The sequence below is a fragment of the Aotus nancymaae genome, unplaced genomic scaffold (assembly GCF_030222135.1).
Source record: "Aotus nancymaae isolate 86718 unplaced genomic scaffold, 86718_ANA_hifiasm-v0.15.2.pri h1tg000053l, whole genome shotgun sequence".
NCBI classification, from domain to species: Eukaryota; Metazoa; Chordata; class Mammalia; order Primates; family Aotidae; genus Aotus; species Aotus nancymaae.
Genome location: NW_026988467.1, coordinates 19,852,456 through 19,869,841, shown reverse-complemented (window position 1 = coordinate 19,869,841; position 17,386 = coordinate 19,852,456). Strand labels below are relative to the sequence as shown.

General features: G+C 47.4%; 1 protein-coding gene across 5 annotated transcripts in view; it reads left to right on the top strand.

Annotated features, from left to right (window-relative positions):
• Positions 1 to 273: 273 nt before the first annotated feature.
• The window catches only part of LUZP1 (leucine zipper protein 1), a 96,008-nt gene continuing 78,895 nt past the window's right edge, over positions 274 to 17,386 (top strand). For 2 of the 5 annotated variants that reach the window (XM_012439905.3, XM_064363443.1), the window contains exon 1: positions 274 to 346. The gene's annotated coding sequence lies outside the window, so the exon portion shown is untranslated. Of the gene's footprint in view, positions 347 to 448; positions 464 to 936; positions 952 to 10,940; positions 10,969 to 17,386 lie in introns of those variants that run through there. The other 3 variants (XM_064363441.1, XM_064363442.1, XM_064363440.1) reach the window with 3 other exon arrangements.

The following is a 17,386-nucleotide window of genomic DNA, read 5'->3' as shown; positions in this document are numbered from 1 at the left end:
AATTCCTAGCTCTGTTATTTCATAGCTGTGCAACACCGGAGAAGCCACTTGGCTTCTGCTTCTGTTTCCTCATTTATGAACTAGAAACAACAGTTATCTTCATAGATTACAAGAACCCAATGACAAAATATACCTGGAGCATTTGTAGCACAGCGCCTGGTATGTAGTAAGCAGGTTATTTTATTAGTAGCAATATTTTTATGATGACCTTGGATAAGTCACTTCATTTTTCAAAGCCTCAGCTTTCTCATCCGTAGGATGGAGTTAACACTGACATCACGGGGTTGGAATCTTGCTGTGTCGTGGGGTCTGGAGCTGCCATGTCGTCTCTCCGCTTCCTCATGGGGTAAGTGGGTCGCATCATGCCCACTTGATCGCGGACGGAAATCAGCCCCATTCAGGGCAGAGGAGGAATCTGAATTAACAAGGACGCGATTTCCTGGCTGCGCTCCCGGGGAAGGAGGTTTGCGCTGGGTCCCATCCCCCGGCCGGTCCTGCTCAGGAAACGCGGAGAGAAAGCCAGGAACCAGGCCTGCCAGGCCCTGCGGCCCCTCAGCGCCGTCCCTCCTCCCCGGCCCTCGGCTGCAGGAAGCCGGCTGGCGGGAACGCCCTGCCTGGTGGGTGGGAAAGGCCGAGAGCGCGCCCGGCACCGGCGGCTTCCCAGGCCCGCGGCCGGCGGGCGGCTTGGAGCTGTCACTGCGGCAAACGGCAAACACGCCGGCCCCCTCCCCCGCCGCCCGCCTGCCTGGTGCAGTCCGCCCCTAAGTATTTCATGAAGTGCCGCAGCCGGATTCATGGCTCACTGGCGCAGGAGGGGAGAGAGGCTGAGTCCTGCCAGTGCCAGCGCCCCACTCGGCACGGAGCGCACGCCACAGGGGGCCGGGCTGGGGAGGGAAGGGTGTCCAGCCCTCTCTTTTGGCAGGTGAGATGCTGAGGCCTGAGGGTTTCTAGGTGAGTGTTCAAGGTCATGGCTAGTAAACTGCGGGGCCGTGATGCAAGTCGGGGTCTGTTGCACCCTAAAGTTTGTATCTTGGGCCTGTGGTTCTGGTCCAGGTTCTTGAGGTGTTTGGTGGGGGTTGTTTATATTCTTGCAGCACCTCAAGAACCGGAGTTCTGTACCCGGGGTCTACCGATGGCCTCTCAGAGGTCTGTGGACCCCTTGAAATTGTGTAACATGTGGTGTCTGTTGCATTTTTCTTTGAAGTTTCAAAGGTGTCAGTAATCCAAAATGGGTTAAGAATTATAGGTCTCTGCAGGGCATGGTGGCTTACGCCGGTAATCTCACCACTTTGGGAGGCCGAGGTGGGAGGATTTCTTGATTCCAGGAGTTCGAGACCAGCCTGAGACACCCTCCTCTTCCTCTTTACAGAAAATTTTAAAAATTAGCTGGACATGGTGGCACACGTTTCTGGTCCCAGCTACTTTGGAGGCTGAGACAGGAGGTTTGTTTGAGCCCAGGAGTTTGAGGCTGTGGTGAGGGGTGATTGAATTACTGCACTGCAGCCTGGGTGACAGAGACCAGACTCTGTCTCAAAAGATAGAAACCAAAAAACTCAAAAAATTACAGCTCTCCAAGCCCGCTATGAGGACTCCAGCTTCATGAGGGCTTGAGGTTCCTCTTTGTCTACAGCCTCTTAAGAATATTTCTGCAGGGCACCAGCTGTTACTCTGTAGCAACTTGGGGACCTCTACATGATCTGGGACCTTTCTACTGGATCTCGAGACTCTTTCTATAGGGTCTTGAGATCTCTCTGGGAATTTGAGGTCTTTATGGGGTCCTGGTGTCTCTTCTGCAGTTCCGAGAGTCTCACTATAAGATCCGATGGTCCTCCATAGAATGAGTTCTAAATCCGGGTCTCAGGATGTCTATGAACTCCCTGAAATTGTAGGTAAGATTTTATGGGTCTGTATACATGGAATTCTGGAGAGAGGTTTCATAGATTTCACCAGATTCTCAAAAGGATCTGTGATTCCCCCAAAAGCTGGGAAAAAAATACTGCTTTAGAGCATGCATTTGGACAGGTTTTACTCCTTTCTCACCAATAAAAGTCAAGGAAGTAGGGGACCGGGCACAGTGCTCACACCTGTAATCCCAGAATTTTGGGGGAGGCTGAGGCGGGTGGATCATTTGAGGTCAGGAGTTTGAAACCAGCCTGGCCAATGTGGTGAAACCTCGTCTCTACTAAAAATACAAAAATTAACTGGGTGTGGTGGCACACGCTTATAATCCAAGCTACTTGGGAAGCTGAGGCGGGAAAATCGCTTGAACCCAGGAGGTGGAAGTTGCAGTTAGCTGAGGTCACGCCACTGCACTCCAGCCCAGGTGACAGAGCAAGACTCCATCAAAAAAAAAAAAAAAAAAAGTCAAGGAAATTAAAGGTGATAAAAGGTGGAGGAAGGAAATAAAAGACAATGTTTTCTAGTAGAGTATGGGCTTTGGAGTCAGGCATTCCTGAGTTAAAATCCCAATTTTCCCACTTATCAGTTGTGTGACCGTGACCCTCTCTGAGCCTCCAGGCCACCTCCTCTAGGAAGACTTCTTGGCTCCTCAATTAAGTTGCCTAATTCAGTTTCCCACCCTGCATCCTCCAATCCCTCCTGGCATGTGGCCTGATTATTTGCAGCACTTAATGCAATTGTTGTTAAGTAATGTTGTTTAATGTCGTCCTGTTTCTCCACTCCTCCAGTCCAAGAAACTTGGAACTTTTGCTGTATTGCAGTCTGTGTAGTGCCTGGCACATGTTAGGCACGCAGCCATTTCTTGTGAAATAAATAAAAGATCAAAGGAATGGAGGGATGCAGGCCAGATACTGTACTAGGGGCAGAAAGGGATCAGAAATTAATAAGCATGATTCCTATCGTTGAGGAAGTCCCAGGCTGGAGGGGGAAATAAGATGCATGTGAGGAAGACTGTCCTAAGTGCGCTAATGGGGGATGAACACTAATGAAGGAAAACAATAGTGGGTAAAGCACCAAGACATTCAAAGATGAGTGAGACCTAGTTCCTGAAAAGGTGATATGCCTTTCTTTTGCATTATGTGATACAATTTACAAAGCACTTACCGTACATGAAATAGCTGGGTATGCATTTATTCTGCAGAGGTGGGAAAACTGCTCCTGAGAAGAGTTCAATGGCTTGCCCAAAGCCATCTAGCCAATAATGGCTACCAGAGTGCATACATTATTTGCCTTGGAATACAGCCCATTTCCTCCAGGACTTGGGCTTTGATACTGCACATGTTTTGGTTGAGATCCTACTAGATGTGTGACCAGTAAGTGACTTTACCTGTCTGAGCCTGTTTTCCCAGTCTGCAAGATAGCAATAATGACCCCCTGTAACCTTTAAGAGATAGTATATACAATATACTAGCAATAATAACCCCATAACCTTTAAGAGATCGTATATGTAAAGTACCCAGCATGATTCTTGGTTCAGCATAAAGAATCTATAAATGTTTGTGGAATGAATGAATGAATGAATGAATGAAATGCATGTAGTAGTGGTTGCCCTTGAGACATGAGGAAGCAAAGGAATGGAGGGAACTTAAAATCATGCCATTTTGGGGATGGTAGGAGAATTGAGGGTGATTTTATTCCTTCCTATTCTCACTTTCTGTGATTCTTGGCAGACTTTGCACTGGCCTCAACCATACTGGGTAATCATTGATTGTTTGCAAACCAACAAAAGTGAGCCAACTCCAACTTGGTTAGCATTTTTTTTGATGTATATCTTTACTGCCTTTTTTTTTCTGATGACACAGTAATGCTGCTCCTTGTAAAAAATTAAATTGCAGAAAGATATAATAAGTGAAAATGAAAGTGCAAGTTTAGACATGGTAGACACGAGGTACTGACATATTGTGATTCTTCGGAAGGTGTGAAAGGGTACTAGGACACAGTGTGATGGTGAATTTTATGTGTCAATTTGACTGGGCTAAGGGATGCCCAGATAGCTGGTAAAACATTCTTTCTTTCCTTTTTTTTTTTTTTTTTGAGACAGAGTCTTGCTCTATAGCCCAGGCTAGAGTGCAGTGGCACGACCTCGGCTCACTGTAACCTCTGCCTCCCGGGGTCCTGGTTCAAGCAATTCTCCTGCCTCAGCCTCCCAAGTAGCTGGGATTACAGGCATGTGCCACCACGCCCAGCTAATTTTTCTATTTTTAATAGAGACGGGATTTCACCATGTTGGCCAGGCTGGTCTTGAATTCCTGAGCTCATGATCCGCCTGCCTCAGCCTCTCAAAGTGCTGGCATTACAGGCGTGAGCCACTGCACCTGGCTGTAAAACATTATTTCTGAGTATTTCCAGGAGAGATTAATATTTGAATTGGTAGGTTGAGTAGAGAAAATTGCCTTCTACCAATGTGGATGGGCATGATCCAATTCATTGAGGGCCTGACAGAACAAAAAAGAGGAGGAAGGACAAATTTGCTCTCTCTCCTTGAGCTGGAACATCCATCTTCTCCTGCTCTTAGACATTGGAGCTCCTGGTTCTCAGACCCTTGGACTCTGAGACTTACATTAGCACTCCTCTGCCCACAAACCCCCATTCTTAGCACCACCAGCTTTTCTGGTTCTCCAGCTTGTAGAAGGCAGATTGTGGGACTTCTCTGCTTCCATAATCTTGTGAACCAATTCCCATAATAAATTTAATGTATATACATACATATATATCTCATGTATATCATATATACATCATATATAGTGTCATATATATATAGTGAGACCCCCTCATCCTTACTATTGGTTTCTATTGGTTCTGTTTCTCTGGAGAACTCTGACTAATAAAGACAGAGAGAAAAAAAAAAATTCTGCCTGCTTAAAAGTCTTTTTGTCCTGGCCTCGTCATGGTTCCTGGGACTTCTATTAGGTGTTTTACTTTTGGCTTGTAGCATTGAAAGCTCAAATGCAACCAAGGGCTAGAGCGAGGGGAGAAAGTGAAAATTGTCTCGGCATGGGCTTTCCTGGAACCCCCTGAAGAATGAGATGAAATCTGTGGAACTTTCTATTGCAGTATGCACAGTTGGGTCAGATGCCACTTCTGGTATACCTTATAGCTGTGTTTTTACCCTCTTTCCCCTACATAGCAAAATCTTTTTGGAAAGTTCTCAACTTATACACATAGAGAACAGCAAAGCCAGCTAGGCACAGTGGCTCACACCTGTAATCCCAGCACTTTGGGAGGCCAAGGCAGGTGAATGGCTTGAGCTCAGGAGATGGAGACAAGCCTGAGCAACATGGCAAAATCCCATCTCTACCAAAAATACACATTAAAACATTAACTGGGCATATTGGCAGGCACCTGTTGTCCCAGCCACTTGGGAGGCTGAGATGGGAGGATCACTTGACCCTGGGAGGTGGAGGTTATAGTGAGCAAGATCATGCCACTGTACTCCAGCCTGGGTGACAAAGTGAGACTCTATCTCAAAAAAACAAAACTAAAACCAAAACAAATCCAGCAAAGCAAAAAGAAAGACAAAAGCTGAAAGTTCTCTATTTAGCTCTTATTTATTTAACAGAGACAGGGTCTTTCTGTGTCACTCAGGCTGGAGTGCAGTGGTGAGATTATAACTCACTGCAGCCTCTTAACTCCTGGACTCAAGCCATCCTCCCTCCTCAGCCTCCTGAGTAGCTAGGACTATAGGTATGAGCCACCATGCCTGGCAGTGGCTCACACCTGTAATCCAGCACTTTTGGGGGCTGAGATAGGCAGATGATGAGGTCAGGAGTTCTAGAGCAGCCTGACCAACATGGTGAAAACCTGTCTCTACTGAAAATACAAAAATTAGCCGGGCATGGTGGAACATGCCTGTAATTTCAACTACTTAGGAGGCTGAGGCAGGGGAATTGCTTGAATCTGGGAGGTGGAGGTTGCAGTGAGCCGAGATCGCACCACTGCACTTTAGCCTAGGTGACAGAGTGAGACTCTGTCTCAAAATAAAAATAAAAATAAATAAATAAAAATTTGGCTGGGCATGGTGGTTTATGCCTGCAATCCCAGCACTTTGAGAGGACAAAGCTGGAGGATCGCTACAGCCCAGGCTTTCGAGGCCAGCCTGGACAATGTGGTGAAACCCCATCTCTACTAAAAATACAAAAATTATCTTGGCGTGGTGGCTCATGCCTGTAATCTCAGCTACTCGGGAGGCTGAGGCAGGAGAATCGCTTGAACCTGGGAGGCGGAGGTTGCAGTAAGTCCAGATCCTGCCACTGTACTTCCCACCTTGGCCACTCAAAGCACTGGGATTACAGGTGTGAGTCACTGTGCATGGCCTATTTATTTTTTTTTTCTTTATTTTTTTTTGTTTTTGTTTTTGTTTTTTTTTTGAGATGGATTCTCACTCTGTTGCCCAGGCTGGAGTACAGTGGTGCAATCTTGGCTCACTGCAACCTCCACCTCCCGGGTTCAAGCAATTCTCCTGCCTCAGCCTCCCAAGTAGCTGGGACTACAGGCGCATGCTGCTAATCCCGGCCAATTTTTATTTTTTTTGTATTTTAGTAGAGATGGGGTTTCACCATGTTGTCCAGGCTGGTCTCGAACTCCTGAGCTCAGGCAATCCACCAGCCTCGGCCTCCCAAAGTGCTGGGATTACAGGTGTGAGCCACCATGCCTAGCCCTATTTAGTTTTTTTATACTCGGCATACTTTTCTATACATATACTAAGCATATATTTCAAATTATAACTATAGAATCCTACTACACTTGTAATTCAGCAACTTACTCTTACTCTTTTCACTTAACTATACCATACCCAATAGACACCTTTTATTGCGTAATCATATAAATCTATGCCTTTCCAGCCAGGCGTGGTGGCTCATGCCTGTAATCCAAGCACTTTGGAGGCCAAGGCAGGCGGATCACCTGAGGTCAGGGGTTCAAGACCAGCCTGACCAACATGGTGAAACCCTGTCTTTAAAAAAAAAAAAATCGGCCGGGTGTGGTGGCTCACACCTGTAATCTCAGCACTTTGGGAGGCCGAGGCGGGTGGATCACCTGAGGTCGGGAGTTCAAGACCAGCCTGGCCAATATGGTGAAACCCTGTCTTAAAAAATAATAATAATAATAATAAATAAATAAATTTAAAAAAAAAAGAGAGAGAGGAAAAAAAAAATCTATGCCTTTCCTTTTACTAATGGAGCCTCTTGAGGGCAGGGCTATTATTTAGCTCTATTTCCAGTTCAGAGTCCAGCCTATGGGAGGTCTTGCTGGGAGGATGAGGATATGTTCAAACAGTAACAGCAACCACTATATCCTGGCATGAACTAGCTAACAGGCCCTGAACTAAGCTCTTTCACATGTTTAACTTGAACAGGCACTGTGAGAAAGGTACTATTATTATTTCCTTTTTGCAGATGAGAAACTGAGGTGGAGACTTAGAAGCTCAAGGTTACATAACTAGTAAGTGGTGGATCTGGGTTTTGAATCCCGATCTTTCCTGTGCCAAAGCTTTTGTTATAAATAAATGAATACATCGTTGTTGGGATCATGGGTCCTGGGGAGAAAGTTCTTTGTTCAGAACCTCCCTTGTCTGTCTTGGGTTTTTCCTTCCAAGGGTTTGTAGTACTTGGAATCAGCTTTAGCCCTTAGGAGCAATTCAGTAAAATTCCTTCCTTTGCCTCCAGCAATCTTATGGCCATGCTTACTTTTCACAGGAAGTGGTGTTTTTAAATCTTTTTTCTAAAAATAAGCTATAATTTATTAGGGGCTTTTGAGGACTGGGCCAGGCATTTCAGGATAGCCATGTGCTTGCCTGCAGCATAGGAAATTAATCAGAACCCCAAAGTTCTTCCCCTCCTCCCACAGGCCAGTGCTTTGGAAACACCCAGTGCCTCATTGCAGCTCTCCTAGAGGACTGCAGAGATGCCAAGGGCAGTTTAACACAGATCCACGTCTCTATAAAGAAGGTGAGAGGAGAAAGGCACGAAGCAGAAATAGGTCAGCTCAGCTGAACTCACATCTGTTCATGCCTGGATGAGGGTTAAACACACTGCTATCGGGGATTCAGAGCAGGGAGGATTGCCTTCTGGCTGGGGGAAACTGGGAGATGAGACAGCAGGGGAAGAGCTTGAGCAAAGGGTCAAGCTTGGAGGCGTGCTGAATGACAGAGATGCCCTGGGGCATCAGATGTGACTGCAGAATCCATCTGGGGTCTGCAGACTGGAGTGCTGGTTCCTATTCCAATGGCAATGCTTTGCAGGGCCACTTTCAGCAAGCCTCTTCCTTTCTCAAGACCTTGAAGTCTTCCACATGAAATGATTGGGTGGATTGTCACAGGGGTGCTGTGTGGTGTTAGGAACTAGAAATAATACTGATGATAGTAATAGCATATATATAGTATAATATATGTACATATTTTGAGACAAGGTCTCCATCTGTCACCCAGGCTGGAGTGCGGTGGCATTATCATGGCTCACTGCAACCTCCGCCTCCCAGATTCAAGGGATCCTCCCACCACAGCCTCCTGAGTAGCTGAGACTACATGCGTACCACCAGGTCCAGCTAATTTCTTTATATTTTTTGTAAAGACAGGGTTTTGCCATGTTGCCCAGGCTGGTCTCAAACTCTTGTACTGAAGCGATCTTCCCAAAGTGCTGGGAATGCAGGCATGAGCCATGGTGCCTGGTCAATATAATACTATTGAAAATAAGAATGACAAGGCCGGGTGTGGTGGCTCATGCCTGTAATCCCAGCACTTTGGGAGGCCGAGGTGGGTGGAACACGAGGTCAAGAGATCGAGACCATCCTGGTCAACATGGTGAAACCCCGTCTTTACTAAAAATACAAAAAAATTAGCTGGTCATGGTGGCACGTGCCTGTAATCCCAGCTACTTAGGAGGTTGAGGCAGGAGAATTGCCTGAACCCAGGAGGCGGAGGTTGCAGTGAGCCGAGATTGCACCATTGCACTCCAGCCTGGGTAACAAGAGCAAAACTCTGTCTCAAAAAAAAAAAAAAAAAAAAAAAGAAAATAAGAATGACAGGGGCCTGGCGTGGTGGCTGACGCCTGTAATCCCAGCACTTTAGAGGCCAAGGTGAATGGATCACCTGAGGCCAGGAGTTTGAGACCAGCATGGCCAACATGGTGAAATACTGTCTCTACTAAAAATACAAAAATTAGCTGGGTGTGGTGGCTAGCACCAGTAATCCCAGCTACTTGGGAGGCTGAGGCAGGAGAATCTCTTGAACCTGGAAGGCGGAGGTTGCAGTGAGCTGAGAATGCACCATTGCACTCCACCATGGGTGACAAGAGAAAATCTGTTTCAAAAAAAGAAAGAAAGAGAAAGAAAGAAAAGAATGACAATCATATTGTTTGTGGAACATTGAGCCTTATGCTTTCCATACAGTATCTTAGGTGATTTTAAAACAGACACCACAAGACTATATTATTATCCCCATTTTACAGATGAGAAGACTGAGGCTTAGGGACACCTAGTATGACCCTGTAACATATGATCCCAGGGTTTTCTGGCATCAAAACTTGAGCTCCACAAACATGTGTGGGTTTTGACCTCCAGGAAGTGCTAAGAAAGAAATGGGAGGTGAGTTGGTTATAAGTTGTAGTGTTCATGCCCAGATGAGGGTTAAACACACTGCTATTGGGGATTCAGAGCAGGGAGGATTGCCTTCTGGCTGGGGGAAACTGGGAGATGAGACAGCAGGGAAGAGCTTGAGCAAAGGGTCAAATGTGGGAAAGCAGTGGGTGTGCTAAGAGAAGTTTGGATAAACTTTACAGTGTGTGTGTGTGTGTGTGTGTGTGTGTGTAAAGGTAGGAAGTGATCATACCAGGCCAGGGCTTGGGCCTTTATTCCATAGGCAATAAAGAACTTACACAAGAGATGTCTCAAGAGACCAACCATGCTGCTGTAGTCAGAGAGGAAGCAGCTCTCAGCCCATCTGTGTCCTGGCTTGTGAATGCTGCTGTGTGCCAGCGTGTGGGAGGGCATCTGCAGCAAGAGCAGTCTCTGGCTGTGTCCTGTACTATGCTGGATGTGGGTCTTGGGCTGTCTTTGAAGCCCTCCTCCCAACTTCTCTGGGCCCTAGATACCTTTTAGATAGTAGAATTACAGGAAATATGTCATAGAAGTATCAGAAGGGATTTTGAGATCATTTGGTTATTCCCTCCTCTAATTTTAAAGATGAAAATCACGAATATAGATAGGAAAGTACTTGTCTAGCATCACACAATGAATTAGTAGCAGAGCTGGGGACTGGAACCCATGCCTCCTGAGTCTGAGTTCCTTCACTGCATTTGCAGAGTAATAGAAATAGCATTTGTTGAGTCATTATTCCATACCAGGTCCTAGTCCTTTCCATTGATTATCTCATTTAATCCTCACAACCCCACTGAGAATGGCCCTCTTTTTTTTTTTTTTTTTTTTTTTTTTTCCGTTTGAGACAGAGGCTCATCCTGTTGCCCACGCTGGAGCGCAGTGGCACGATCACGGCTCACTGCAGCCCTTGGGCTCAAGCGATCCTCCCACTTTAGCCTACAGGCGCCCGCCACCACGCCCGGGTAATTTTTGTATTTTTAATAATGATAATGATGGTATCCCCATGTTGCCCAGGTTGGTCTCGAACTTCTGAGTTTAAGCGATCCGTCCGCCTCAACCTCTCAAAGCTCTGGGATTACAGAGGTGAGCCACCACCCGGGCCGAAAGTGTCCCTCCTGAAAGCGATAAGTCTTGTCTTCCATTGCGATTTCCCAGGGCGCCTGCCTACCACAGGACCTAGCTTGGGAGGCAATAAAAACTTGGTGGAGTCTAAGTCCTGGGAGGGAAAAAAAGGACGGAGGGGGCGGGGGCCTGCAGACCAACCCCGCCCATTACAAAGACCCCGCCTTCCAGAACGCGGACGTCACAATTTGGCCCCGCCCCTCATTGTCAGTCCCGCGGAGCCGGAGGAGGCGCCGGCCGCCGGGAGCTGAGCGCTGGACCCTTCGGCGGGCGGGAGCGCGGTTCGGGGTCGCCGAGGTGAGGGTCCGCGGGACGGCGGCGGGAGCGCGGCTCGGGGGGCCGCGCCGGGCGCTGGGAGAGGAGGGCGGCGGGGGTGGGGGGCTGGTCCCCGGTGAGGTCGGGGCACCAGGGGCCACGGGGCAGAGGAAACCGCGGGCGCAGCCGGGGACGGATGGGGGTGTGGAGTTGGGGGAGAGTTGTATTGGATTTTGGAGGAAGGGCTCAGGAGGGGACCTTTTGGGGCGAGATCCGGCGCATGTTTGTGGAGTTGGAGGAAGAGACTCTGAGGAGATTTCTTCCTCGGGAGGGGGAGGGAAGGTTCTGAGGAGACTTCTTGGTGGGAGCAAGACTCTCAGGAGAAATGTTTGGGGCAGAGACGCGGAGGAGACATGTTCGAGGGGGCGGCGAAGAGTTTCGCGGGTCGAATTTGGGGTTGGGGGGCGGGGGCGCGGGCCGGCTTGGGGCGGGGGGCGGCCGGGCGGCCGGGGAGGGGGCTGCGCGGGGCCCGGCGGGCACCGGAGGAAGGAAGTGATCAGACAGGAAGGGCCCGGGAGCTCCAGTGGGAGGAGGAGGAGGGCGGTTTGGGAGCGCGTCGGACCGGCGTGCGGGGCCAGCTGCGGGCGCGGGGCGCAGGCCGGGCGGGGAGGGGTCCCGTCGCCGCCGCAGCAGCTGTCTGCCGCGCCTGCCCGGGTCCCGGGCGCTCCGCTGGTCTCGCAGCCAGACCGCTGGGCCGGGAAGGAATTCGAGGCATTCGCTTTGTTTAAGTTGCCAGTAGACAGTCCTTAGGACTAATTAATGGTGGAATCTGCAGGGGGACGCCGGCGAGCGGGGCCGGGGCCGCCCCCGCCCGCCGCGGTGAACTTTCCGCAGCGCGGGGCCCGCCTCCCCGCGCACCCTCGGCCCCCGCCCTGCGGCCCGGGCGGGGAAGGAGCCATGGCTTCCCGGAGCGCAGGAATGAAGTGCGGTTTCTGGGGCCGGTGGCCTCTGGCTGCGGATCCTGCCTTCAGGGAAGCCGGCGTCCCGGAGAGGCCGCGCTGGGGCTTCGGAGCCCCGTTTAGAGCTCTCAGAGGTCCCTGCGGTTTCTGCGCATAACCTTGGAGGAGACTCTGCGAGCGGAGAAAGACCGTCTTGCTTTGGAGCATCTGTTTCTTCATCGCGTCAGCCCCTTTCCTAACACTGCAGAGCTTGTTGTGGCTTGTTTCGGAAATGCCGAGGCCAGTGCTCACCCTTGCGGGTGGGAGAGGGGAAGAGATTAGGCACCCCCCAAACCCCTGCAGTGTGATTTCCAGAAGGCCAGAGACAGCTTGCAGCTCCGCCGTCCCACCTTCACTGACTCGAATGACCTTGGGGGAAAGATTGAGTTGCTGAGCCCCTGATGCCTTATTTGTGGATGGAGGAGAAGATACTCCCTGCCTTTTGGGGATGTTTTGAGGGGTGGGGTTTGCTCAGGGTATTTCTTTTACAAATGGCTGCAGTTGTGGCCGAAGGAGCAGCACTGCTGTCAGAGCCAGGAGAATTCAGATCACATAGTAAGATTTGACTACCTCAGATTAGGGAGGGAGGGGTTTGGATTTTAGGAGGCCATTTATTTTTGGGGAATCTGGACGATATGTTCCAGATTGCCTTCTGTCACTTTATTTGCAGCTTTGCTAGTATTCATGTAGTTAAATTGAATTACCGCCGTAGAAAATTATTCTCTTGTCAGAAATAATTGTTTTGCTCAGAATTCCCCTGGGGGCAGATTAAGGTTTTGCTCAATTTACTCCTAGAAGAATTTTCCAGTTTTCTAAAATTAAAACACTTTTCTAAACATAGTAACTAAAGTTCTGGAAATAGTGAGCTGGGAAGGGAATGGGTTGGAGTATGAAGAAGGCAGCAAACACAGGTGCATTGTTGACCAGTAATTAATAATACAGATTGTTAATTAGCCTTCCTTGATTATGAGGTGTTTTCTTTTTTTTTTTTTTTTGAGACAGAGTTTCGCTCTTGTTACCCAGGCTGGAGTGCAATGGCTCGATCTCGGCTCACTGCAACCCCCGCCTCCTGGGTTCAAGCAATTCTCCTGCCTCAGCCTCCCGAGTAGCTGGGACTACCGGCATGCTCCACCATGCCCAGCTAATTTTTGCATTTTTAGTAGAGACGGGGTTTCACCATGTTGACCAGGATGGTCTTGATCTCTTGACATCGTGATCCACCCACTTCGGCCTCCCAAAGTGCTGGAATTAAAGGTGTGAGCCACCGCACCCGGCCTATGAGGTGTTTTCTTAAGACTAAGAAAAAGAACTGTTGTTGAGTTGCCTATTCTGTGCCCAGTAATTGTGCTAGGTGGTATATATATCTTACAGTCTTATCAATAATTTTGTGAGGTGGTTGTTGGCACCCTTTTTATTTTTTTGAGACAGAGTCTTACTCTGTCACCCAGGCTGGAGTGCAGTGGCACGATCTCGGCTAACTGCAACCTCTGCCTCCCAGGTTCAAGCGATTCTCCTGTCTCAGCCTCCTGAGTAGCTGGGATTAAAGGTGCGTGCCATCATGCCCAGTTAATTTTTGTATTTTTAGTGGAGATGGGGTTTCACCATGTTAGCTAGGCTGGTCTTGAACTCCTGACCTGAAGTGATCTGTCTGCCTTGGCCTCCCAAAGTGTTGGGATTACAGGTATGAGCCACTGCTCCCAGTTGGCATCCCTGTTTTATAGATGAACAAGCCAAAGGTCAGAAAGTAAAGTGACTGTCCCAAGTTCACACACACCACTAGTAAGAAGTGGAGCTGGAATTCAAACCCAGGTCTGTTTCTCAGGTCTGTGGTTGTCTCTCCACTGTGCATAGTGCCTTGGGAATCACGAGATCTTTGGCCTTTGACTCAGACTGGGTCACTGTGGGCCCTAGAATAAGTCAATTAAGTCTGTTCTCCAGTACTGTTGCTTTTCTTTCAGCAGTGTTGTCAGCAAGCACTTGAAGGGTGCTTTTTTTTTTGTAAAAAGACAAACATAAAGCTGTAGTAGTGATATGTATTGTTTGCCACTAGGTGCTTACTTTTTTCTTTTTTTTTTTTCCTTTTTGTGGAGAACGGGGTCTTGCTATATTGCCTAGGCAGGCCTTGAACTCCTGGGCTCTGGTTATCCTCCTACCTTTGCCTCCCTAAGAGCTGGGATTACAGGCGTGAGCCACAGTGCCAGGTGGTGCCTCCTTCTTTCTTTCTTTTTTTTTTTTTGAGATGGAGTTGCTCTTGTTGCCCAGGCTGGAGTGCAGTGGCACGATCTTGGCTCACTACAACCTCTGCCTCCCAGGTTCAAGCGATTCTCCTGCCTCAGCCTCCCGAGTAGCTGGGATTACAGGCATGCACCACCATGCCCAGCTAATTTTGTATTTTAAGTAGAGACGGGGTTTCACCATGTTGGACAGGCTGGTTTCGAACTCCTGACCTCAAGTGATCCACTAGCCTCGACCTCCCAAAGTTCTGGGATTACAGGTGTGAGCCACCATGCCCGGCCTACTTATTTCTTATGATGGAAGCATTTCTGTTAAAATGGAGAGTACTTAAGTAATCATATATTTCATTTATGTAATGGAAGTTGATGGATAGCTAATGGCCCTTCCAGTGTAAAGAGGCCATCATTAAGGTAACATTTATTATCAGAAACAGAACCATTTTTCATGTAATACAGCTTTTGGGGACAGTGTCAATTTATGAGTAAAGTACACTATAGATAGGACCCCGATAGTCCAAGCTGAAAGATGTATAAACTTTGATGCATATAATAGATATATGGCAAATTGAATGAATGAATGAATGAATGTATTCCCTGAATGAATGAATGAATGAATGTATTCCCTTTTTTTTTTTTTTTTGAGTGTAGTGGTGTCATGAAGTCTCACTGCACCCTCAACTGCTTGGGCTCAAGTGATTTTCCCACCTCAGCCTTCTGAGAAGCTGGGACCACAGATGTGTGCCACCATACCTGGCTAACTTTTTTTTTTGTTTGTTTGTAGAGATGAGATCTCCCTATGTTTCCCAGGCTGGTCTCCTGGAACTCCTGAGTTTAGGGGATCCTCCCGTGTCCCCCTCCCAAAGTGTTGGGATCACAGGAATGAGCCATCATGCACTGCCTTAATGCATTCTTAAAATAAAAAAATCAGCTTTAGTGAGGTATAATTTACATACAATAAAATTCACCAATTTTAAGCGTATAGTTTGACGAGCTTTGGCAAATGTGTACAGTTGTATAATTACCACCACTGTGTTTGTTTTTTTCTAAACCGTGTGCTATCTTTTATAGGAATTGGGTAGCAGATTTATCCCTGGGAATGTTATGAGGTTTCTATGTTCAGATTCAATACTGTGAGATCAGAATGAATATTAGAGTGTTAGTGGGCAACTTGGGAGAAAATAGGGAAACCTTAGGTATTTAATGGTGAGGTAAATGGGAAGAATAAGAGAGAGGGACATTTATTGAGATCAGGGAAAAGATGAATAAATTTAGGAGGAACTAGATTTTAGTTACTTTTAGGACAGAAGATACATCTTGGGGAAAAAGTTACCCAAAGATTTATTAAGGAGCTGAACTTTTAATTTTATTTCTTCTGAAATGGTAGCTCCTGAAAAATAAAACATCTTTGTTTGTTTTTAAGAAGTACTTAACGAATTATGGTTGTTCAAATAATACTTGAGGGTGGAGATGCTGTAAAGTGGTTGAAGGCATTCCCTTTCCACCTATGACAGAATATCCTTCGTGTTGATCTCTAACTTGTTTTAAGTAATATTCCACAAAGAGAAGAATACATTAGGTAGCAATTGAAGCTTGCTGGGAAGATTGTTTTTCCCTTTTCATAATTTCTGAAATCATTGAACTTCTCCCAGTATGCTTTAGCTCAAGTCTCTGTCTCTATCTTAGAAAATGCCTGGAACCTCTGAAGAGCTTGAAAATACCATATTAAAATATGAACCACAACATAACAAGCGTTGCTAACCTTTTTAGGCATTGCTATTTTCATCCATTAGTTTCTTAATTTCTAGAGATTCTTCCTTATGTTCTAAGGAATTTATAGTTAATCCTTTAGTATTGCACAACTTCCTTCCCAGACCCAGCATTTCTTTTTCTTTTTTTTTTTTTTGAGATGGAGTCTTGCTCTGTTGCCAGGCTGGAGTGCAATGGTTCGATCTCAGCTAACTGCAACCTCCGCCTCCTGTGTTCAAGTGATTCTCCTCCCTCAGCCTCCCAAGTAGCTGGGATTACAGGTGCCTGCCACCACACCTGACTATTTTTTTAATATTTTTAGTGGAGACGGGTTTCGCTATGCTGGCCAGGCTGGTCTGGAACTACTGACCTCGTTATCTCCTGGCCTCAGCCTCCCAAAGTGCTGGGATTACAGGCATGAGCCACTTCACCCAGCCTTCCTTCTTTCATTCTTTCTTTCTTTCCTTCCTTCCTTCCTTCCTTCCTTCCTTCCTTCTTTCTTTTCTTTTCTTTCTTTCTTTCTTTTTCTTTCTTTCTTGGCAGGATCTTGTTCTTTCTCCCGGGCTGGAGTATAGTGGCAATCATGGCTCACTGCATCCTCTAACTCCTGGGCTCAGGGAGTTCTTCTTCAGCCTCCTGATTAGCTGGGACTACAGTGTGTACCACCATGCCCAGCTAATCAGGAAACTTTTTTTTTTTTTTTTTTTTGTAGAGACAGGTCTTGAACTCCTGGGCTCAAGCAGTCTTCCCACCTTGACCTCCCAGAGTATTGAGATTACAAGCATGAGTGGCACCTGGCCCCAACATTTATTCTTTTTTTTTTTTTTTTTTTTTTTGAGTTGGAGCCTTGCCCTGTCGCCCAGCCTGGAGTGCAATGGCACAATCTTGGCTTACTGCAACCTCTGCCTCCTGGGTTCAAGTGATTCTCTTTCCTCAGCTTCCTGAGTAGCTGGGATTACAGGCACACGCCACCATGCCCAGCTAATTTTTGTACTTTTAGCAGAGATGGGGTTTCACCATGTTGCCAGGCTGGTCTCAAACTCTTGACCTTATGATCCACCCGCCTCTGCCTCCCAAAGTGCTGGGATTACAGGCATGAGCCACCGCATCCGACCTTATTCTTTATAAACATGGTACTTAAATCACTGGCCATTTGAATTACCCGCCCCACCCCCATTTTTTTTTTTTTTTTTTTTTTGGAGGCAAAGTCTTGCTCTCTAGCCCAGGCTAGAGTGCAGTGGTACCATCTCTGCTCACTGCAACCTCCGCCTCCCGGGTTCAAGTGATTCTCTTTCTTCAGCTTCCCGAGTAGCTGGGACAGAAAGGGCGTGCCACCATGCCTGGCTAATTTTTTGTGTTTTTAGTAGAGACTGGGTTTCATCATGTTGGCCAGACTGGTCTTGATCTCTTGACCTCTTGATCTGCCCACCTTGGCCTCCCAAAATGCTGGAATTACAAGCATGAGCTGCTGTACCCGGTCTC